The sequence below is a fragment of the Desmodus rotundus genome, chromosome 4 (genome assembly GCF_022682495.2).
Source record: "Desmodus rotundus isolate HL8 chromosome 4, HLdesRot8A.1, whole genome shotgun sequence".
Classification (NCBI taxonomy): Eukaryota; Metazoa; Chordata; class Mammalia; order Chiroptera; family Phyllostomidae; genus Desmodus; species Desmodus rotundus.
The window spans coordinates 161,321,584-161,344,025 of record NC_071390.1 but is presented as its reverse complement, the minus strand read 5'-3'; the positions used below and the strand labels follow the sequence as shown (position 1 = coordinate 161,344,025).

The following is a 22,442-nucleotide window of genomic DNA, read 5'->3' as shown; positions in this document are numbered from 1 at the left end:
ATTGGAACAAGCCAAATATATTCCTTTTCACAATTTCAAGTTAACGTTGCATTTTCTAGAAGGCACACTAAGTAAGAAAAAAAAAACATAAAGCAAACAGCTTAGAAAGGAAGGGCAAAACCTGGAATTCACAGAAAACAAGATCACATTGCCGCTTGGGGTTCATAAGAAGCAGAATCTGAGGTGGAGGTTAGCATGTATGAATTTTATTTAAGAACACGCCTGGAATCAACATCTGTAGCAGGGCCAGGGCCAGGGTGCATGGTAAGGAAACAGTACTGGGTAAAGGGAGAAACCATGTTGAGATACAAAAGCAGCAATGTCTCAAAAAAAATCCATGGTATCTGTGGGTTGAGAATGGCCAAACATTTAAACTGCTCTAGGAGGGAATTTACCTTTGGGCAAATTGGCTGGCTTCAACTAAGTCGTCTGTGAAGGAGCTGATAATTGCACACTGACTAGGAGAGCATTCCAGCATCTAGATAAGATGTTTTACTTGAGCATAATATGGCAGCAATACACAGTATCCACAGATATCAAGAGTGTGGAATATCAAAAGAATTTACTAAAAATTACTAGAACTAACAAACATGAAATTAGCAAGTCAAATATACATGAAGTATTTATAATAATAAAAAGTGTGTTATTACATACTAGCAATGAACACTTAGAAATTATAATTAAAATATAATTTATAATACCATCTAAATTAGGAAATACTTAGGTATTAATTTAGCAAAGTATGTGTAAAACTTCTACTCTGAAGGTATATGGGGGGGGCCCAACAAATGGAACTTAGTTACAAAAAATTGTGTACTTCTTCTTACATGCTTAAACTTCAGTTGCCTTCAAAATACTCTCTATTTGATGCTATACACCTATTGAAACTTTTTTCCACTGCTCAAACAGTTTTGAACTCATGAATTTTGATGCCTCTTAGTGCTTCTGCCATTTTGGTTTCACCTCTTCCACATCAGCAAAACAATTCCCTTTGAGGACTTTTTTCACTCAGGGAAACAAAAAGGAGTCTCTGGGTAAGATCAGGTGGACAGGGAGGGTGCAGCATGGGGGTTATGCCGTTTTTGGTCAAAATCTGTTGAACACTCAGTGCGGTGTGGGCAGGTGCACTTGTAAATCGCCCACCATGAAGTGGGCAACCATGCCGAAATTCAGAAGGAGTCACTGGAGCTGAATATGCAGACTCTCACCATGCCAGCTGGAATACTGATACAGATGGGTCCTTAGGACACTCACTCGGCAGGGAGACCCTGTACTACAAGGCACTGGCCTTCCAAAAGATAATTCCAGTATTTTGGGGGTCCCCCCTTGTACATCTTTTTTGGGAGAAATGAAAGAACTACTACTAAATGGAGAAACTTAAATACATAGTTTGGAAGACACAATCTTAAGTGGTCAGTCCTTCCCGCAAATGATCTGTAGTTCAGACAAATGAAAATTCCAGTGGTCTTTATTTTGCGGAATTTAATCAATAATTCTAAAATTTATATAACAGTAGAAACAATGTAGAATAATCAAAACAATTCAAACAAGAAAAATAAGTTTGAAAGACTTACGCTGCCTGATAATAAAGAGAGTCTTGTGTTAGCCTAAGAAGAAGTATGTGTATATATATACACTTCAGTTTCCCTCCATATCATACAAACCTTTAGCCTTTTACTAAAGTACAGGCAAACAGATAAGTGACATAGGACACAGAATTCGAAATAGACCCATACATATGTGACAGTTATGTTTTGACAAAATGCTGACATAATAAAATGAGGAAATGATAATTGCTTCTACTAGTGGTGCTAGAAAAATTAGGTAACGTATGGAAAAAGTCTTACTCTTTATTGCACAAAATTTAAATTGAGATAAATTTTAATCTTCATCACAAATCCTAAAATTGTGAAATCATCACCTTAGGAGACAAATTTAAAAACATAAAATAAACTCTTCATAAATTCGACTTACACACAACTAAACAACTTCTGCTTTTTGAAAGACACCATTAAGAAAGTACAAGACAAGACACAGACAAGGAAAATTTATTTACAACGTAAGTGTCTGACATGGTACTTATATCCAGAATATATAAATAACTTACAACTCAGTAATAAGACAACTGACTTTTAAAAAATATATATAAACATATTTTTAATAGATATGCCACAATAAAAGTTTTACAAATGGCCAATAAGCACATAAAAAGGCTTTACAATATTGTAAGGTGTCAGGAAAATACAAATTAAAAGTCACAGTGAGATACTAATGCACGCAGATTGAAATAAAGGCCCAAGTTGAGAGCTAGCTTCAGAAATATTTAGAGCACTTTGACAAAGTAATTTCACATCTTTTGAACCCCATGCTAACAAAATAAAGCTAGTATTTTGTATGTCTTTGTAGCAATTTTACACTTGCTTATGGGAATTTACTGTTATTGTAATTCATAAATGTATTAGTTTTGGGGAGATGAGAATTCTTTTAATAGTTCTTTACTGCAGGTATTTTGAGAAGTATTGCTCTAAAGTATTCAAAATCAAAATGTTTGGCCCATGGCAGTATACTACTAGCAAGATGACCTTTTACAAGCAACCAGGAAGCTACAGAAATGTGTGTGGTGGGTGTGGCTTGATCTTTAACGTTTATCACTCTCCCTTGGACTGAGCGCCTGTAGACCAGAAAGCACAAACAATTGCTTTGACAGTCACGTTTCCCCCCATATGTTACTACACTGTGTGCGGACTCTGAGCGGTGAAAAGGTGATAGAAAATGTGTACGTTAATTCCCTGTGAGAAGTTTAGCAACAGAAAACGTGGCTGACCTTTGCATTGATGCAAACGTGGAGACCAAATTTCATGCTGATACTCCAGATGGCCACAACTTTCCAAAGCCTAATAAAGTGTTTTTTTTTCTCTTATAAACTGCTAAGTTAGTAGATCAGCTGCTGAGCTTTAACATCATATTGTCTTTATATGATGTGATATAACTGAAGAAAGGGCAACATAAACCAAAATAATGCATTGACTCTGAAGTCTGGGCTTTTTAAAGAGAATCTGCAGGATTTTCTCTCCCAATGGAAAGTTAAAATAAGCCCATTCATTGGACTATAATTTCATTTACTAGATATATTTTAGTTAAAGGGGCAGCATCAACTTTATACACATATACACACGCAAATGACAGTGTGTCCGCCAGTGTGTACTCACCTTGATGTGATAAATGTTACCTGTATTCTTATTGGATGTAGACTGTGTGGAAAAGTTAGCAAACAGAGAATTATTTGTGTCCCCAATATGCTTCATTAAATAATTAATAATTAGTAGAAGAAATGAATTTTAATAATTACTTAGAATAAGTTAATTCCTATAAAGCCTATGCGTGGTTCCTGTAACCTACATCCTTAGCACAGAAGGGCATCAAAGAGACTGTACTGTTTCTGTGACTAAAGATCCATCAGACTTAGAAAAGCATGTTCGTGAAGCTATGTTGGAAACTTTTTGATTTTCATGGAGAATTTAAGTCTCAAAACACTCTATTGAATGTTGCTTTGCTGATGGAATCTATATGAGTCCAGAAAAGAAGTTCAATATATAATAACACTTGTGAAACCTTTGTGATTTTCCACCCACTGAAGAAGTTAAACTGTGACTTGGTGTAGTGGTAATAATTTTCTGAGCAGACGGCCATAAGCAGTTATCTTTAATAGAGAGTTTTGCTCTTTTTCTTTGCCATTCAGAGACTAATTTCCTTATAAAATAGCAAATAGAGAATTTAATATTTCTCCCAATTATTTAAAAATTTATACTCATAAAGGTAAAATGTTTATATAAAGCAAAGTTTCCTGGAAAGTAAACAGGGTATATTGGTAAAGGTACACAATCCCTCACTTATTAGTTCTCGCTATTTTGCAATGGTAGTTGTATTTGACCATTTTAGTGTTCTAATTATCTTTTGAGTAAAATATCTTATTTTTAGAACCACCTATTTTCCATCATAAAGATGAGTATAACATTGAAGTTATTGAATTACATTAGTAACTCAAATACCTTAGTGTGCTTCTAAACAATGTTTCACTCTGTAGGAGATTCTAGTGTAATTAGAATCGTCAGTCATCCATGCTTTCTCTGTGTCTGCATCCTATTCTCATCCAAGGAAATACTCATAGTACTTGCTATACAACATCACTGAGGAAATTAAATGGGCTTTAAAAGATGTCTGAAATATAGTAAGTGCAGTATGAATATTTGCTGGTATTACTACTATAATCATCCAAGCCATAACCAAAACACCTTCGATTGTCTTCCTGTTCTCTCTTTGCCATACTGTTTTGTTATTCTTTACTTATTTCAATGTACCTTGATTCCACGTCCTAATCATTTGAATTATGTGACTTCTTTTTTTAACTTATTTGTTTAACAATTTAAAATAATATTGATTCTTTGGAAATTAAAATCATAAACTGATTATATGTTAACCTAGTAACACTATTTTTTTGGAAAAAGTAATTATGTTTTCTCAAATCAGAATTATTTTTTCCAGATTTAACGATGAATAACTGACCAACTGTACATTTTTAAAGTGTACACTGTGATGGTTTGACATTCACATGCATTGCATTTTCTTTGAGTCTGATTTCCTGATTTAGTGTTAATTTAAATTGCTTTTCTGTTGCTACTCCTCTGACTTTATTATCCCCAGACCTATTGATTAAGACTCATTTTTATGTATAGGAACAATTTATACACAGAATACTGGCTGCGTGTGCCCAAATTAAAATTTCAATTAGCCACCCATTTACTAAACAAAACACAGAAATTGGAGGTATAAAGACACACACACACACAACTGGTCATATTTCTAGTGCAATTTAGTGTTTATTATTGAGAAGGTATCATGTGCCAGAAACATATGTTGGTGAAAATAGCACCTGCTTGATGAAAAGTCTGTAAAAATTAAACAACTCAGTGGGTGATGAACACACACACAGACTTTGTCATTATCAACATCCCCAACCAAAGTGGTAGATTAATTACAATTAATAAATCTTTATTGACATATTATTATCACCCAATCCATAACTACATGAGAGTTAGTTTTTGGTATTATATATTCTATGAATTCAAAAAATTCATAACAACATGTATCCATGATTATAATATCAATATGGAATTGTTTCATTGCCCTAAAATTTTTCTAGGCTTCGCCTATTTATCTCTTCCTCTGAGTAAACTGTCAGCTACCACTAGTGTCGCAGGCTCCATAGCTTCTGCCTTTTCCACGACATCAAGACTTTTGATGACAAAAAACCAAAAATACAATTATTAAAGCAACAAATTGATAAAGTAGATTTTATTTAAAAAAGAAAAATTGAATTGTCTTTAGAATGTACTTTAAAGAGAACAAAAAAAACAAGCACTGACTAGTAAAAATATATTTGCAAATCAAATATATCATAAAGTATTCAAACCAGAAGATATGAGAGCTCTCAGAACTTAATAATGAAGGATAAAAACATAAAAATTAACAAAGTATTTGTGTGGACACACCAATAAGGAAGATATGTTGATGGCAAATATGTATATGAAAACTTCCCTGAAATCACCATCCCTTAGTTAAATGCATATTAAACAACATAAGGTAATACTACGCACATGTATTAGAATGATTAAAGTTAAAAGTACTGACCCCTCAATGTTTAGACGAGATGTAGTGGAAGTGATAGTGTTGGTGGGAATGGATGGTGCTACAACCGATCCGGAAAACGGTTCAGGATTTCTGGGGAAGGAATAACCCAGATATCCTACCACAGTTTATTAGGTGAACAAATTATTACATCACAGTAGAATAAAATATTACTCAGCAATAACAATAAACTTTTAATAAACCCAAAAACATGAATAAATCTTAAAACATTTAGATGGAGTCAGAAAAGTAAGAAGTATAAAAAGCAGATCAGTACTTGCATGGATGCAGGTGGAGGGAGAGCAGAAAGGGGCAGGAGGAGGGATTATTAAAGGTCAGAAAGAAATTGTGTGGGCGACGACATGTTCATTTACTTTTCTGTGTTAACGATTTAACAGGTATGTATTTATGTCAAAAACTATATACCTTAAATATGTGCAATTTGTGCTAGGATATTATGTCTCGGTTAAGACATCAAGTAATACTGCTCGCTTCGGCAGCACATTTACTAAAATTAGAGCAATCCGGAGAAGATTAGCACGGCTCCCGTGCAAGGATGACATGCAAATTCATGAAGCGTTACATATGTTTTTTAGAAAAAAAGACTTCAAATAACAAAATAACTAAGTTGTTTGAATAATTTCATCCATTGTAATTACCAGCTTTTGCATATATAATATCATTAATTTTTCTGCGTCCTCTGTTGTCCTTATCTGTTTTTCAGCATATTCCCTTAAAATGTGCCTCTTTTAACTTTAATTTCTTTTAGATTTTTAATGGTGGAAATGAAAACATTTCAGTTTAGAAGATTTTTCAATACTCTTCATTAAACTGAGACTATGTAGACCCATGCCTCAGAGCTGAGAGGCATACATTTAGTAAACGCACAGCAGGGAATTAGAATCCATATCCACGTATTATATAAGAAGCTATTCTGGAATAAGCATATCAGACAACTGGGTTAACAGTTAAAACTTTTTTATCTTTTTACTTAATCTAAATTGATGTATAATTGTTTTATATTGTTGTTAGTGCATCATCTTTGAAAAAGATGGCTTGAATAACATAACTCCCAATTTTATACACAGAAGGGCACTTTGTTAACGAGAGAGAAACCCTTGAATAATTCCTTTGATCTTTACAGTCCCTCAAAGGAAAATGCCTGCCCATTGAAGTAAAGGATAGCTCTTTCCTTTGTGAGAGCAAGGGAAGTTCAGTTTCCACTGAGTTTCCTTGCTTGTTCATCTGGGTTGGATTACTTTGGGTCAATGTCCCTGTGCAAATAAAATCGTCTCCTCCTTGGAATCAGCAACGAAAGTTCATTAGTCTACCCCACACAGGGGCGGAGTGTACACTACCTTCTGGAACTGCTTAGCAAAACCCTGAAGACAGATTTTTTTTTCTTTTACGCTACACAAAACTATCTATTTTATTTCAATGCTGTAAATCTCATTATTACATGTGGCTAAATATGGCCCCTGGACCAATTATTTTAGGGCACACTATTTCTAGATAGTAGTAGTCTGAAATAAACTTGGTGCTTGATAACTATGGAATAATTTCTAAATGTCCAATTCTGGAAAAAGTCCAATAAAAGAGCTAATTTTCTCTATTGGTGGCAAACAATACTTTGTGAAAGGTGACTGCCAATATGTATCAGTAACTCCAAGTATTTTTATTGTATCTACTAATGTAACTTTTGCAACCATAAAAACACTTTGAGATTGCATTATTTTTTGATATCTTTATCTATACATACTTAGTTTGGGGTGAGGTAAAAGTTGCATTCATTTTTGCCATTTTTAAAATATTGTTTCATTGCAGACCCATCTTTGAATGAGATTAATTCCACCTGGACTACTGTTTGCCTCAGAAGGCATCTCTACTCTGCTTACATGGACACTACCTAAACCTTCTCCACGACATGTGAGTGGGAGGGCTGGCTGTACTAGCCGTAGTTTTATGAGTCACAGTTCTCTCCTGCAGAAGACTGAGGAAAGGAGCCGAGGGCTCGGCCCACTGGTCAACTGTTGGGAAACTCTGCTTTAGTACATTTTCTCTCCACTTCTACTAAAACTCTTTTACCAGAGGCAAGGATTATCACAAGGACTGCCCTAACCTTCGATTTTTGTTTGTATGACAGATTTGGGTAATTCATGGAGAACACCAGTTGCCCCAGGGCCTTACTACTATAGGCTATTTTCCCTTGGTTGCCTAGTATGAGTTTTCTTTGCCTCGCCATGTCATTTCTGATTACAAATGTGAAGTTATCTTTGTTAATGGACTTTGCCTTCCTAGTCTAAAACCAGAGTTAGGGGTGAAAACATTTAACCACATGATGGAGTTGCTTCACATTGGATCTGGCCAGCATGACTGAGCCAACTGGAATGATATAAGCTCTTTCCATAGTATATTTTAGCCTATAACTCTTGGCCATAAGAGGGGGATATTAGTGGGATACATTCAAAATATATGCCACTGACTTAAACCACCACTGAAGAGCTGCCTCTGCAGCAAAGGAATTTTGTTCCAATTCCCTATGACTCATTCCAGTTATTTGCTGTTTGGTCCATGGTATATGGTATTTAGCTGATAGTTCACAAACTTTGTTCTATAATTATGTACCTTACTCTAGTTACAGTAGAAATCTAATACTCTACTATATATTTGAAATTCTCTGGAAGAGAGTATTTATTTGGTATATCTAGGTGTCCTCAAGTCTAAGCAACCATGATTCCCATACGGGAAGTCATCAGCAAACATGTATGAAGGGGACTTATTTCTTAGTGAAGAGAAGTTCTAAGGGAAAAAGTAAATAAACAAAAAAGCTTTAACTGTTGGAAAATGGATATACGTTCCAGAATGTTTTTTTTTACTATAATCAATCTACTCTAAGTAAGTTTAGAAAGTCACATAATTCAATTTTTTTAAATTCTCACCTGAGGACATACTCACTGATTTTAGAGAGAGGGGAAAGGAAGGAGAGAGAGAGGGAGAGAACCTGCAAACTATACATGTGTCCTGACCTGGAATTGAACTTGTAATCTTCTGGTTTATAGGATGACATTCCTACCAAATGAGCCACACCAGCCAGGGTGAAAATCACCTAATTTATTATCAATCTTCCCAAATTCAAAAGCATTCATCTTAATGAAAATTATATTCTTTAATTACACATATAATTTGAAGTCACAAATATTGAATTTAAGTTAAACAAAAACGACTTTATGGAAGGCCATTGCAATAAGAGAGAAAGGCCAGGATTCAGTCTGAACTGAATTCTGCTGAAACAAAAGGTGAGAGGCTTTTTTTATTGCTGGTATGAGCTAGTAGAAAATACTGGAACATTAGGAGTAGGCTGATCAATGGAATATGTGAAGCGTATTGAGTTTTCTGAGTTTGCAAATGTGTTTTTCTCTTACTTGGCCATCTGTGTTTGCTAAGTGGCACCTGTCAAATTTAGGTTCCTACCCGCACACAGAGACTAGGAGATAGGGGTATTATCTTTCTCGATAGATGACTTCTGGGTCCTTGAGAAAGATGTTCCTGAGTTGTACAATAGGCAAGAGGCTTTTTAAAAGATTTAGGTATATGAGAAAGAGTCAGAGAAATAATTTACAATGAAAGGCTCTAAAATGAATGCTCTAAGTAAAGGAAGATCAGGCAGGACCAAAGTCAGAAAGAAGCCCATCTACACTTTAAGTCAAGCTGAGGAAAACATTAAGTCTATCTTGGACAAAACCTAGGTAAATAAAAATACTTTTAACCTTTCCTGATTCATCATTATTTAGCCTGTGCCCATTCTAATCGAACTCACTTTTGAAAGTACAGTAGTATCTCCTTATATGTCACATGTTTTATCCCCTCCACAAACAAAGTTTGAAGCAGCATAATTTCATTCCAAGGACAATGATGCCCACAGTATTTTCTTAAGTTATAAAACTACATATGACATGATTTTAAACATAATTATTTAAAGGTAGTTTATTCTTTATTTCAGATTTTACTGATTTATTTTTAGAGAGAGGGGAAGAGAAGAAGAAAGAGAGGGAGAGAAACATCAATGTGTGGTTGCCTCTCACACACCCCGCACTGGGGACCTGGCCTGCAACCCAGGCATGTGCCCTGACTTAGAATCCAACCAGCCTTTGGTTCACTCAATCCACTGAGCCGCACCAACCAGGGCTCTCCTTTGTGTGTGTGTGTGTGTGTGTGTGTGTGTGTGTGTGTGTGTGTGTGTGTGTGTTTTGTGGGAAAAAAATCTGCAGGTAGAAATTATATAAGAACTTATTTTTTATTTATTTACTTTGCCAGGGTACAAAGTGGATCCATAAAAAACCTTGCATTTGAGGACTGCTACGGACTGAATTGTGTCCTCCTGAAAGTCATGGGTTGAAGCCCTACCCCCCAGTATAATGGCATTTGAGGTGAAGTGTTCGAGAGATCATGGGATTTAGATGAGGTCATGGAGGTGGAGCTCTCCATCAGCGCCCTAATAGGACAGGAAGTGCTCTTGCAGATGTGGGCACTCAGCTAGAATGTGGAGATCTACATGCCAGGAGGAGAGCTTTCACTAGGCCTGCATCTTGGCACCAGATCCAGTTGTTTGAGCTCCCCCCTCTTTGGTATTTTGTTGTGGCAGCCCAAGCTGCTAAGACAGACCCCGTCCCAAGTACTAGAAATGGAGGAAAAATGTAATTTTCAAACAGCTTTCTGAAGAAACTTACAAAAAATAAGTATCTTTGGGAAAACAAACTCCAGATGATCCTCTAAGTAAGTGTCCAAAAATAGGTTGCTTTCTTTTCATAAACAACCATTTGCCAGTGATAAGGTTAAGAACACACTACCGCAAAATATGGCATCTTGGCATATTGAATATTTTAAGCTGAAGGAATTTGAAAATACGGCCGAATCAGGAAGATTACTGTGCTGTTTCCCCCAGTTGACCTCCTACATTCCTCCAGAACTGTCCACTCTTCATCAAACTTAACGTAAACATATTTAGGTCTACTGTCTCTCTTTTTTTAAAATATATTTATTGATTATGCTATTACAGTTGTCCCATTTCCCCCCTTCACTCAATTCCATCCTGTCCACCCCCTCCCTCCCACATTTCCCCCCTTTAGTTCATGTCCATGGGTCATACTTATAAGTTCTTTGGCTTCTACATTTCCTACACTATTGTTACCCTCTCCCTGTCTATTTTCCACCTACCATTTATGCTACTTATTCTCTGTACCTTCCCCCCCTCTCTCCCCTTCCCACTCCTCTATTGATAACCCTCCATGTGATCTCCATTTCTGTGGTTCTGTTCCTGTTCTAGTTGTTTGCTTAGTTTGCTTTTGTTTTTGTTTTAGGTGTGGTTGTTAATAACTGTGAGTTTGCTGTCATTTTTACTGTTCATATTTTTTATCTTCTTTTTCTTAGATAAGTCCCTTTAACATTTTACATCTTCATTTCCTTCAGTCTCCTGAGTCACATACAACTTATATTAGATAAACGTGTGTGCTTTTCTCCTGTTAATCTGTTTTTGTCAATATAATTTTTCAACCAAGCCAGAGACGACACAAAGAAGGTTAAGAAAGTCCTTTTTCTTTCCTACAAGAACTACTTCCTAGGAAATGAATCTCTGAAAAGTAGGTTTTATTCAAAGCCAAAGTAGGTGATTTTCTTTGTTTTACTAAATCCAAGCATTTAGAAACACCCTTTCATGTGATTCTCTGTGCTTGAATCTCCTCTTGACACCCAATTTACCTTTAAACACATTGTAAATTCCTCAAACTTTCTTTAACAAAACTTTACTTCTTTACCTTTGGGGTTCCTTGGCTAATTATAATGCAGATGTATTTAGAAAAGGTAAGAGGAGTCAATAGTTAATTATTTTTAATGTATTTTTTCTTTCTTCAATAAACTTTTACTAAGTCACTCATTTCTTGTGCCTAAACACTGACTGCTCTAGGAGTTGGGGACACAGACCTGAACCAAACAGATACAGAGGCCAACCTTTTTGGAGTGTATAATGTTTTAGCAGCTACCAGTCCAAGAGAAGGTACAGACAGTCAGTTAATGGACCTGGAAGAACCAGAAATTGAAAGAAGCAGACACCAACAAGGTGCAGATCACCTCCCTAAAAATGTTTGGTGCTGGCGTTGCTAGGTGTGCAGGTCTCGGTGCTACGCTATGGCTTTTCTCTTTTCTACGGCTTTACTTTTCTCTCTGGAAGTCGAAGGAGTGGGAACCCCTCACATCTCAAACGTATAGACTATGTACGTGTAAGTGAAGTGATGTGTCTCAGTGCACCGTGAAAGGCTATGTGATACAGTTTCGCTCTGACAGGGAGAGATATTTCCCTTTCAAATGTGAATGTATTCTCCTATATAATTTGTCCTTCATGATTTTTTTGGAAACTCTTATCTCTAGTGTGAGGGACAAATGTCCCTTTTCCCTTTTTAGTGTTTCTGGATGGCCTAAGAGTTAAATTGACATGAGGCATATTAACAGGATAAAATAAACAAATTTAATTATACATGTACAGACAAGGGTCTCATAAGAATCTGGCACCCAGGCCCAATCAAGCAGTTGAGGCTTCTATGCCATCTGGAGCTAAGGAAAGGTGGGTAGTGGTTTGGACTTCAAAGGGGAGGAAGGTGCAAAGAGATGGAAAAGCAGATGTTTGGTAAATAAATGTTTGCTGGGCCATCTTGAACAACGAGACCCAGAGAACTTTGATCCAAAGGGCTCTGCTAGCTTCTTCCCTATTACACCTAATCCACATTCAACCACAGCTACCTGTGATGATAGCTTCTTTTCTGGACAGGTCCTCTCTCTACATTCTTGTAGGCAGTTAGGGGGAAGGTCGAAGATTTTTCCTGAGTCTTTTGTTCCTTAAAACTAACCAGCTTCACATAGTCCATAATCCAAAGACACATATTTTGAAGTGGTACATTTTGCTCTCCTACATTAGCTCCTAATATCTATTTGAAGTTCTGCCCACCAGAGGAAAGGAGGAAATTAAGGAAAACAGGACCCAAGTCACTCACTTTCCACTTGTGCTTATTTGTGAAAAAGTAGTATTTTTAGTTTAGATTTTCAGAGGCTCCTGAAAACCTTCTGGTTATGCAGGTAAGCATCTTTCAGAAAAACATACCTTCCCCTGAGATGCTTGCAAATATCACATCTGTTGTAGAAGACAGACCTGTGTGCTCTAATTAGAGAGGAAAATTACTTGAAATGTATCAGTGGACCCATAAGAGTAACTGATGTAAATGGCTAGAGGAAAATAGCTCTTTCTGATTTGAAATTATGTTTCCTGCACAATTGGTATGCCCATAATAGGTAAATCAAATTATGTCTTTTCTCCATCATGACTGTAAATTAACAGTGAGTAAATGGCAAGACATCAGAATTGTACATTTCCATAGCAATAGTATAAATGTGAATCTGAGCCTCCTGAGTTTGCAAAATTTGGCTGGAAACATTGTTAAAGCATACTTTTTCAAGAGAATATTCTTTGCTTCCAGCCTCCAAAAAACTGCAAATACAACAACAAAGTTTTTCATTGCAGTATTTTGGAACCATCCTCACCAGACAGGAAGTTGGATATAGGCAAAAGTCTGCAAAACTAAAAAAAAAAAAATACTACTGTTTTAGAAGAAAATTCAACAAACTTTGCTTTAACTTCCTGCAAAGGTCACATCAGGATTAGTTTAAATTTCAGGTCAAGAGGCAGCTTACTTCTTATTTGATCTGCAGCAATTGAAGCATACCTAATAGAAGCACTATTTTAAACACAAAGGTTAAACACTGTTGCATTTTGACAAAGGTTAAGTGCCTATTTACCAAAGTTAATGACTTAATAGCACTTTGAATACCATTCTTTATATAAAGGTTAATCTCATATTTTTGATTCCTATTTCCCTTCTTAAAAGGAAATACTCATCAGGACCCAAACAATTATCTAATTGTTAATTTGTTTGATTTTATTTATACTTCTTCAACCAGAATACTACTTGTTTTGATTGCAAGAGAATTTTTTAAAGCCTTCAAGAAGAAGAAAAAAAACTGCTTAAAAAGAGAATTAAGGTTATTAGAGAATTACTGCTTTCAAAGAATCGAAAGGGAAGGGCATAAAGATTTTAGTAAGAAAAGTAGAGCAGAAATATCACCTATGGAGGGAACACATACTTGCCAACGATATACATTAGACCAGTCAGCCAATCTCTATTAGTTGTAAAAACAATAATTTCTTAGGCTCGGTGGACAACTCACTGTTCCACAGAAATTATTTTTAACATGACCTTTTCTCCTTTCTTTCCGTTTGAATCACACTGGCCTCATCCAGCACCCTGACTCACCTGCCTCTTTCTCCCTTGCACATCCACTCCCTTAATCCTGAGGTTTTTGGGCCAGTGAGCCCTGGTAGGCATTAAACAACCATGGGAACAAGCACAGGGTCCAGTGACTACAGAGGAAGATAATGTCTTGAATGAATGCCGAGGCCTCAGTTACATTTCTGCTCCAGTCCCAGAAAATCTGTGCAACCACAAGAGGTCCTGCTGTGGCTCCTTCAGGAAGAGATCCAATCAATGATCAACCAGCCCCTGACACTGCCCTATCACGGCCCTAGCTCCCTTAGTCCCTACGATTAATGATTTACCCCCATATAACCAACTCATCCTCTGAAAGCAATTGGGGCCCCAGGTCTCTGAGCATAATCTCACTCAGCTGTGACTCCAGGCCTGGGCAATTTCCGTACTAATAACCCTTACTTTTTTTTTTTCTTCCTGTTAAACTCCAGCCCCAGAACCAGAAGGGGAAGGAACTAGAGATCCAATATGTTTGTTTTTATTATATTTTTCCATTACCACTTATCTCCCTTGTACTCCACTCCTTCCTGCAATCACCACAGTGTTGTCCATCTCCATGAGCCCTTTTTCCTTTTTGCTGGATCCCTACAAACCCTAACCTCCACAACCCCTGAGAGCTGTTAGCATGTTCCTTATCTGTGAGTCTGTCTCTATTTGGTATGTCTGTTCAGTTTGTTCATTAGATTCCACATATGAGAGAAATCATATGATATTGGACCTGGACAACATTATGCTAAGTGAAATAAGCCAGTCAGAGAAAGACAAATACCATATAATTAAGCCATCACTTTCTTTGCTGCAAGCTCCTGTTCATGTCTTATTGGGCTTTGCTGTATCCGGGCAAATCCACCCCTTTAGTCTGGTAACACTATCAGATGATCGGAAACTGTGAAGAGAAAGTCCTACAAAAGAGAAAGGCATATGGTCAATGTGGCACTTACTTTTGATGTCATTTTTAACTATTATAATGCAGTTATTTACTGCATGTACTGTATTGCTTAGAAGATGATTCTGAAATATATAGCCATTGTTTATTAAATATCTGTAAATGGCTAAAAGCACCCCACCTCACTTACTCTTCAGAAATTAAGCTGAGAATCCAGGCATTGCAAATTGATGCTGAGTTTTGAAGATGTATACATTTGGGGAAATATTCATATTTACTATTAATTTATTGCTTTACAGGTAACATATCAAACTTGATGCAACATTTCAAATTTAGTTGCAAATATTTTTAAGAGTAGCCTGACTATGGCAAGGTTCATGCGTATTACATGTAATTTATTTCAAGGTTACAGTATCAATGACAAAGTGAAGGAAGGGCGCGATATCAGGAAAACAATGTGAGACTTGCCCTTCCATGTAAGGAGAGAGCTCAGCCAGGCAAGGCCATGCCATCTGACCTGTCAGAAGGTGAGGATCAGTGACTAGTGAAAGCCAGATTTCGCTTTTGAAGGAGGTGAACTAATTGGATAATGTAAATGGAGACACACAGAGAACAATGCACGGTGCATTAAACTCACGTGTAGTTCACACGCACGCAAATTTCTAGGACTTGTAAGGGTAAAGAAATGGATAAAATCAAGTGGTGCAATATCCCAACAGATCCACATAGCATTTTGTATTTTCCCAGTTGTGTTACTATTCTTAAAAAGTGTGCTCTGTGTTTACTTCTCAATGATGATTCTTTCTCTTTTATTTAATATCATCGTGTATTTTTTCTTTCCACCCTCAGGGTTTCTTGCAAGATGTTAAGCTGTGATTATATAAGCCTGGTGTCTCCTTTCCATTAGGTCTGTACTTCGGTAATTTTTTTTTCTGGTGACGATGATGTAAGACAAAACAGAATATGTAAAAAGTCAACAGTTTTGGGGGATCCATTTGCAATGTTATTCTCCTTTTGTGGCTGCCAAACCCTATAATGCTGTTATTATAATTTTGCTTTATGTAAATTTAAATTGAAAAGATATAGACATTGTTGTCCCAAGCATGCTATGGTCAATTTTCTGGGTACAATGTGTCAATGTAAGAAACCTCCAAGCCAGTAATCATTGTTGTGAGTTTATTTGAACCAAACTGATGACAATTGCCAGGAAGCAAAACCTCCACAAGTTGAGAAAATGGTCTGGAGAACAGCAGTTTAGCACCTTATTTTATACATTACAATCAAAGGAGGAGGCATAAGGAGGTTACTTGAAATCCCTTGGTGATAGATTGGGGGGGCAGGAGAAAGCAAACAGTGGGAGAAGGGGGCCGCCTCTGGGGTTACATAAAATGTAAAACGATAGACACTTTCACACAGGTTAGTTGATAGTCAACTATTACCATGATAATAACAGTGAGCAGATTTGTGGTCTCCCCCTGGAGCCGTGCCTGTGCTTTGAGGGGGCCAGAGAAAGGAAATTTGACATTCCCCAAGTATGTTATCTTAGATGAAAGAAGACAACAGACAGGCTCAGTTAAAGTAAAGACTGACCTTTGTTAGGGAAAGGTACCTGCCTAGACATGAATACCCACCATGAACTGCTCTTAGAGAGTTTTAATTCCAAGCCATCCTATGTGGCTTCTTTCAGTCTCCGAGTGTGTAAGGCTGCCAGGCAGGCCTCCCCTGAGCTTGTCAGGTTTCACATGTGGCCCCTCTTCTTCCACAAATGCATGGGCACACTAGCTGTAAAAATTAATTACTAAAGATTTGATTCAAGTAATACATAAAGATTTCTTCAGTGTAAGAGGAGTATTCATACAACATTAAAGAAGAAGAATCACGTGGTTTCAATGGAGAGAAACTATTTAGCATTAACTTACTAAACTTGTTAGATTTAACACGGTTAAGGCGATTGAGCTATTTCATACTCTGAAGTGGTGCTCTGGTTTTGCACAGTCAGTGAGAATGCGCCTGAGCACACCAGTGCTAGGGCGTTGTCTCCTGCTGCTCCAGTGGAAAGGGTCAGTCTGCCCGGGGGAAACAGTGCATTCTGGGGCAAATAGCAACAATTCATAACCACGCCTGTGGGTTAAAATAAATAAGTATCTTAGTAACAATATATCAAGTTGGTCACTAGAAGAAATAGTTTTATATGTGTTCCCAGGTAAATGGCATGTAACAGTTTCAATCTTAAGTTCAGGTTTAGAGATAGAAGAGATATATGTCAAACTAACTAATGATATTCAAGTGATTTCTAATAGATAGATTTAAATCGTATACTTTATGTAAAAATAATGATTTCTTTTCACAGTTTAATATAAAATAAGTGTCCTTTAATTTCTCGTGGGGTTGTGAAGCAAAGTCCATTTGTGTTGTCCGGAACTTGGTGTCCAACGATGGGAGAACAACGTGCCCTTAACTGGATGGATGTCCAGGAAGATCTGAGAGCTGTCAAGTTTCTGGACAATAAAATCTGCTCCGATCGCTACAGCGTCGGGCTCCACTTTTATCTGCCCTGCTTTGGGACGTTCCATGGTAGAGACCGCAGTCCTTCTGGTCTAACCAATAATAGTTGTCTCATGTCTCAATGTTCAGCGTCACACTACTAAGTGAGCGATGGTCTTGCAATCATGCGTTTTGGTTTTAGTTTCTGCTTCTCCTTCTCGTGATCTGGGTGACCTCATAAGCTTTGTAAATGTGAACACTAGTGCACAGTGAGGTGTTTTAAGTATAATAACATTAATGTGATTATTTACATGAAAAAATAATAGCTGGCACATGGTAGATTCTCAAGATATCAGTTAACTCTAAATATAACATCTTTTTGGAGTCACTTAAATGTGTTTGAAAAAGAATTATTTTGAGGTAGGAGCAGCCTTAATGATAATTTCAATTACCAAAATTTCAGGTAAGTAGCCTAAACAGTGGAGAAAAAAATTACAGAGCAAACTATCACCACCCTCAAGCCACATCAACAATTTGCTCTCTTCAGCAAATCTAGTGAAATAATTAATAGCTTAAAAATTGATATTATTACTATTATTTAAAGATAGATATAAGTTAATAAATCAAATATCAGGAATGTTTACCTAAAACACTGGCTAAAATTCATATCAGATATTGCTATAGTTATTTTTTTTAAGTAAAATGTGCCCTGCCTGGTGTGGCTCAGTGGATTGAGTGCCGGCCTGCAAACCAAAAGGTCATTGGTTGGATTCCCAGTCAGGGCTGATGCCCGGGTTGTGGTCCAGGTCCCCAGTAGGGGCGTGTGAGAGGCAACAACACACTGATGTTTCTCTCCCTTTTTTTCTCCTTCCCTTCCCCTCTCTCTAAAAATAAATAAAATGTTTTAAAAAATAAAGTAAAATGTTTATTCTCACTGTTAGTTTCTTGTGTATCAAGTATTATTTTTATTTTATTATTTCATTAAAATGCATTAAGCAAATGTAAGTGTCCTGCTTAAAAGGAAAATCATCAATGGAAATTGAGGCATAGAAGTTATCTGTACATGTAGGGAGGTTTCTACTCACACAATAAATGCCTGTGGATCTCATAATTTCTGATATCAACAAGGAAATGTGTTTTTGAACATCTGTGATCAATCCACATAGCATTTATCTCAGAAAAATGTTTAGTCTCTGCTTAGCTATGATAGCATTTGGTTAAATAATAATAATTTTATTTGAATTATTTAAAAGCAAATTGCATCTACGTGATAATGACTTACAGAAGCTACAGCTTCTGTTCCAGCAAATTAACGATCTCAACTGGATCAGATTTTGGTACACATAAAATCCCCTCATGCATTATCATTTATTATCCAAAATTGTTGAGAATTATTTGGACTAAAGCAATCAAAGTCATTGACATTCAGTTGAAGAAGCAAAGGCTTTCACAGAGTAATCATGAAATTTGTAGTTCACAAACCAAAATAAACTTCTCATTTTCTTACTAATTATTCTATGTTGATATAGGAAATACTCTTTGAGTAGGTGACATTTACATTAAGACCTGAAAGATGATAATGAGCTAGGGGAGCAAGGATGCATTAGAAGTAGGCAAGGTGCTAGGTGCAGGAGAACAGAAGGAAGCCACTGAAAGAAAGAATACTGAGAGAGAAGTGGTGAGGCAGGGGCTTCGAAATTTGGCCAGCAAGTTAATCACATAGATGAAGATGAGAGTTTACATTTTATTCCAAATCCAGTGGGAATCCAATTTTCTTATATCATAATGCAAAGTTGCAAATAATTACAGGCTAAGAGGAAACAGGGAACATTATGATATCCTAAAAGTTTCAAGGTTTCCTGCCACTAAAAAGCTAGACAATAAAACACTCACATTAAATTAATTTGAATACAATTTGAAAAGCAATAATTATAGAGTCTTAGTATAGAAATAAATCACTTTTAGAAGCAGATTTTTATATTATAATAGATTGGGAAGAATTCATATAATATAGTACAATTCAACTCTTATGAAGAAAATGAGGCATGAAAAGTTAAATGTATTTTTTTATTCCAGGTGAAAACTTTACCTAAATTAAATTATGTAAACTTGTATATTAGAGTTTAATTAGTTTTAAGCAGTTTTTTAAATCCTCAGTGTTAGCAGACTTTTTGTAATTGCTAAACAACACATGTCTTTTCTCTATGAGTTTACACCAAAGCACAATTTAACTTTTTCTTTTTCAGATCCCGTTGATTATTATAATTCAGTGATATCTGTAATAATTATTCAGTTAAACACTGTGAACAGATAAAAGATGTAGTTTCTTAAAGGAATAAATTATGCCTTGAAGTATTAATGTGGACAGATTAAGGAGGTATACAGTTAGAATGGTTGCTTATATATATTTGAATCTCAGAAACAGATGATTTGACATAAGAGAATAACTGGAGACAAAATATGAAAAGTAATTAGAAATGTAAAAAGCAGAGTAATAGTGTGAAGAATCAAGTGCTGTGACATTTTTAATGGCAGGAATCATCCAGGAATGGTCTTTGGCGATTTCAATTGAAAAATCAGAAATTATATCAGCACTAAAAGTCCCTCTCTCCCCTGTAAAAATTTCTGTAACTGCAAAACAAAAAATTAAAATAAGAGGAAAACCCTAAATAAATCTACTTGTGACTGTTCTGGTGGAAAAGCAGTCTAACTTCCTTTTCAGGGTAGATTATGGGTAAAGATACTCTTTATCAGAGCTTCTATGCCAATGCTTTCCAACATTTTATTTTATATTAAAGTTGTCAGTGGAAACAAACAGACTGATAACTTCACCATTCTTCTAAGTGTGTTTTCTAGTAGTGCAATGCTTAGTTATTTTCACTTCTAGGTGCATCGGGTTATTTACTCACTTATTCTACACTATACTAGACGGGTCTACTAAATTCAAGTACCCTAAGTTCAATGCAGACTTGAACTCTGTCCTTACACAGCTTATATGCTAGTGAAATAATTAAGACATAAACAAAAACTACAAGGTAAATACAATTAAATGTGACGATGGCTATAAAGCAGAAGTATGGATTGTTACAGAAAGTTTACTAGTAGTCACTGGTCTGTATGGGGGAGGGAGGGTGTGAGTAATGAAAACTTCCTAGGTTTTCAATGACTCTCCAACTAGATTTTACTAATCAGACCTGCCAGCCAGTACATGTCTTATTAATAGTAGAAAAAAACATTTAAATTTGCCTATTAAATCTGCACTATTATGAAAAACTTTGTAAACAAATTTGATTATGCAAGCAGGTGTAAAACCACATCATATAACCTGAAGAACACACAAAGATATCTATTTCCAACACTTCATCAACTGTTTACTTCATTCATTGTAATATGATATATAATACGTAACACTGTATAAAAAGAAGCACACAATTAAACATAAAATTAAAAGATTACTTGGACACATTTATTTGTATGATTCACTTTCTTTAAGTTGCAGATTGCCTTTGATTTAATAACTATAGAATTTATCTGCATGTTTTTCTCCTAGGTATTTCTTCTATCTAAAGCAAGCTTCTGCACTGTGGAATTGATGTCTTGCCATATTCATAACAGAAATATGAAGAGACATAGACATAGAGGTCGACAAAGTCATAGACCTGGACATAGTTATACATGTGTTCTGTGTACACACATGTGTATGCATGATACCTCTCTGCACAGGTAGTCATATGTGCATACATGTAAACACATGTATTTCTTGTGATTGACTTATTAGGTCTGTCACTTTGTTGTACAACGGATTTGTGGTCTGATTGTAATTTTACTAAGTCCCGTCAGCAACTACAAGGTACCTTGATCTCTTAAGATGCTCAAATTGATCTGGGAATTTATTTTCAGTTATTTGCCTAAGCATGTAAGCATTGAAATCAAAACTGTATCGCCATAAATTTTACTCCAGTCCCTCTTTTGAGTCAGTGGGAATAAATTCCAACTTTAAATAAATTAGCTGTGTGGGCCATTACTTTGCTGTCTAATCCCTGTGAGACTCATATTAAAATTTGAAAAGTGAGATGAAATTCTATAAAACCATCCAGATTCTCTTCGAGTTGTAAAATTCTACAGTTTTTTTTTCCCCCTCATCTTACATGTTCTCCATTCTCCACAAGTGTTTCAGAACTGGTCAGAGGGAGGCCCCTATCTGAGTGAATCATTACTTGTTACGGAAGGAGGCAATCTTCAGATACAGGATGTATCAGAGATATATTCAGTTAACTCGACCCCTGAGTTCATTTAAGTACATTAAATATGTACTCTTTGTTCTACTCTTCTTTGAGAATAAGCTAGCAGGCAAAACTGTATACTTATTTCTTATCAGCTTAGCCCAAAAGGGAGGAAGCAATCCTCTATCCCAAATAAGCATTTGGTGTACAAATGAATGTGACAGGCTGAGAATAAGGGGGAAAAGCCTCTGAGAAACTAGAACTCATTCCTTGCTGAAATATAGGTTGCAACCAGCTGCAGTAAAACTAAATTAAATAAAATGCAATCAAACAAAATGATACACTTCACAGATATCAGAGTGCTGTGTAATTAAACTTCTAATTTTATTGGCACTTTTTTGGAAAAAGTTGAAAATAAAACACATCTATTTTATGGGATATATCGACCTTAAGGGAGACTAATAAATTTCATACATCTTTTTTTAATTGAAGAAAATCTGAGTAATGGAAACTAAATGCACTGAAGGTTCCATGCATTGAAGGCCATTTTCAGCAGAATTAGCGTGCCCGTGTTTACCTGAATTAGAAATGAATAAATCATACACTTTGGAAGTTCAGTGGATTGCTTCATTGTTAATATATCCCATTTCCATGCCTGCACATTATATTAGGCATTTGTAAGCCAGTGCTCATTTCAGTTCTTCTGAACTGAACTTTGACCAGATTTACTGTGTCTGCCCTTTGCTTCCATCAGTCATTTCACAACCGGGAGGGGTTTGCCTTCAAGGGGACCTGCGG

The 22,442-nt window shown here is 36.1% G+C and overlaps 1 non-coding gene across 1 annotated transcript; it reads left to right on the top strand.

Moving 5' to 3' along the window:
• The first annotated feature begins 6,169 nt into the window (after positions 1-6,169).
• On the top strand, positions 6,170-6,276 carry LOC112316949 (U6 spliceosomal RNA). The gene has a single exon (XR_002976054.2). It is a non-coding gene; the product is annotated as a U6 spliceosomal RNA (small nuclear RNA).
• The last annotated feature ends 16,166 nt before the right edge of the window (positions 6,277-22,442 follow it).